The sequence below is a fragment of the Squalius cephalus genome, assembly GCF_949319135.1.
Source record: "Squalius cephalus genome assembly, chromosome: 13".
In the NCBI taxonomy this organism is placed as follows: Eukaryota; Metazoa; Chordata; class Actinopteri; order Cypriniformes; family Leuciscidae; genus Squalius; species Squalius cephalus.
The window spans coordinates 19849984-19853547 of NC_137134.1; positions in this window are offsets into that span (position 1 = coordinate 19849984).

Consider the following 3564-nt stretch of genomic DNA (forward strand, 5'->3'; position numbering starts at 1 on the left):
CTAAAGTTTATTCACTCTTTCAGTTGTCCTGTTGTCGACAGATTAAAGTGCGCTGAACTGAACGCACATCTGTATACTGTATCCAGTGTAGACAGCGTCAGTGATTATAATGGGTTCTATTTGCTTTTGATGCAACACTCACATCCAGTGTTGGCAAATGTCAGCCGTTAAGCAACTAAACGCCAGTGGGCGGGGCCTATGGTGCGATGATGTGTAACTATTCGTCGATTCTTGCTCTGGAGGCGGGCATATGAAAATGTATTTAATTTGACCACAGATCCCGCAATATCAAAACGAGCTGTTTTTAGAGCGCGATTAAATAAATGCTTTGTTTATAATGAGGACGACATTTTAAGCTGTTTTAATGGTACAAAAAACTCTTATATGTCAAAAGATCAATGCAAATTTGATTTCTGATGTCATCATGACCCCTTTAAACTAAATCTGAAATAAAATAAATTAGCTAAATAGAAATATCTAACAAAATATAATATCTAAAGATAATATCTAAAATAACACTGGACCCTACTTTATTAATAATCATCCATGGGATGATTTATCCATCATCAAAATGTACTAACTTTCTGTGACAAAGTCAATATTATTACCGCAAATTTTTGTGGTTAGCAACAAATGCTGTCGATTGAGCTTGCATTGAATTTATTTATTTATTAATCCTTTATTGAAACAGGATAATTCCATTGAGAGCTTACATTCGCTTCTTCCAGAGGGAATTGAACCCAGAATATTCCTTAGTTAAGTTGATACCGTTTAGTACTCTTGGAACGCTGCTTTGCCAATCAGATTAGAGGACTGGAACTAACTGTTGTATAATTGTTTTTTGCCATAAACCTACTCTTCCAAATAACATTTTCCCCTTTTCTGTTTAGACATTAGTAAAGCGCTACAGATGGCCAGTGTGTAATATGGTTAGTTATAGTTACTCCAGTGCCAGCAGTTCAGATTACATGATCTAATTCCCTTCTCCGTGTGTGGCTCTTTGTCACACTCCATGATTTCCGACGACACTGTCCACATTTCACCGCCCAGAGGAGAGCTGGAGAGCCAGACCGCGGCAGAAAGAGGCAAGATAGCAGGATAGTGGGGGTAGAACACCATCTAATTGAGGAAGCATTATTTTTCCACCAGGAGAGTGCAATAAAAATTGAATGAGGAAATAAATAATTCAGTTTTAGTTTCCAGCAAGAAAACGGCTTTTCTCTGACTGATAGCAAAGAAATCAATGCTTTCTTACTCCTCAAGCGCTCGGAGCTGAGGGCTGGTGTGTGTGTGTGTGTGTGTGTGGGGGGGGGGGGGCAACTTGAGTGCGGCTCTGAAATGATGTGTGCGTGAGACAAAGCAAAAGTCTGTTATTAAACAATGTAGTGTGTCCCAGTAGCTACAAGTGACTGATGACAAATCACATGGAGAAATATGATTGACTTGATTTAATATTACGTTTTAAATAATTAATTTTTAAAATTATGTTAAAGGGACTATATAATGTTGGGACTATTTTTTATTTGCACACATATATATATATATATATATATATATATATATATATATATATATATATATATATATATATATATACATCATTTATTACAATTTATTTCATTGAAAAAAAAATTTTAATCCAAAAACTTGTTTTCAAGGTGGTCTCAGACAACTGTATTTCGTATATTTCAATATATAAGTCTCCTTTATAGAAGTTGGCAGTTTGATAAAAATAATAATTATAATATTCATAATTAGAATATTCATTCGCATAATTATAGCATTCAATTTTTGGAATTTATTTTTTTATCTAAACTCTTAAATTCTTAATTCTAAAATTCTGATTTTCAATACCGTGTTAAAATTGACATTTGGGTACAAAATGTAAATACTTGCATTATAGTTCACATAATACTTACAAATACACTACATACATTTTTCATGACGTCTCAGTTTTTGCATTTTTTTTTTGGTTGATGGTTTGATGGTTATTGGTCCCCATCATGGGATGCTGGTTGATGGTTTGATGGTCCACATCATGGGATGCTGGTTGATGGTTTGATAGTCCCCATCATGGGATGCTGGTTGATGGTTTTATGGTCCCCATCATGGGATGCTGGTTGATGGTTTGCTGGTTCCCAGCATGGGATGCTGATTGCTAGTAGACCAGCATATGTTGTCTTCTGGGTGCCGGTATGATCCCAGAAAGACCACAACAAAACTTGTGTATGTGTTACATGTCATGTTTCTATGTGTTAATAGTTAAATAAAGTCAATTATCCAATTAATTTTAATAGATTTTTTAATAAAGAAAAACACATGATTCAGGTTACAAAACCCTCAATGTTAAACTAACATTAAACTAACTTACTCTATAGAGTAAAAGTAACTGAAGCAGTGTTGCAGATAGTGAAATAAAATAGTGAAATAAAATAGATAAATTTTCATTCAGCAATTGATGAAAGTGCATGATATCACTATTGTCTGTAATATGTCATGCTCCTGACTGCAATAACATACCTTTTACTATTTACTATGCTGGATTTTGACACGTGAGTTATCTAGTTGCTATTAACTGCTTCTAACTTAACACATACTCAACCCCGCAAGCATGCTGGAGAACCAGCTTCACCTGCTTCAGTTTGCATGACTATGCTGGTCCACCAGCTAGACCAGTGCTATACCAGCACAAACCAGCCTGGACCGGCATAGAGGACATGCTGGTTTATGCTGGTTTTTCATCAGGGTTGCTTTCAGTTCCTTAGGTAGGAGTTTATAAAATATAGTTATGTACGAGCTGTGGTGGATTTCTTTTAGCTTACAGTTGGTATTCTCATGGGTGTTTCGTTATTTGTCAGATGTCATGCTCATAGAGTTACCCATGCAGGAGGATACACATGATAGACTGTCTAAAAATTGATTTTTAACCCCCTACGTGGAAACAGCAATATCAATCTGTGTGTGGCACAAACATCAGAATGGCAGAGCAATTAAAATGAGACTTCAATGAACAATTTTCAAACCAAACCAAAAATATGGCATGAATCAGTTAATTATAATGAAACAAATAGTAGAATGAAGAAATATATAGAATATTTCTCCTAACTTGCCTTTTCTGTTTAACATTTTACTGTAATATTTTTGTATTTTCTGTCAAATCTGTCCATTTTTGTTTAATATTCCATTAGGAAAGGGCTCTTGGAAGTGGTAAATCTTTGGTCTGGAATGCTGTAGTTTTAATATGAATCATGAGAAAACCACTGGAATGTTAATGAATTAACGAACGGCCTAAAAGATCATTCATAATGATATTACAGCTTTTTTTTTACCACATCGATGTTCTGTGGTCCATGGTTTGAGTTGAATTATAGCTTTGGTTTACACCTACGAAGAAACATTAGTTGAAGCCATTTGATCCTACACTGTTTTGAGTGTGTGTTTGTGTAATCTGTCAACGCAGGGTTCGGTTTACCATTTGCAGACATCTACGATGTTGTTTAATAGCCTGTCTGTGCAACCCAGGGAAAGACAATGCAAGGTTAATGAAGCGCTACTCCATCTCGC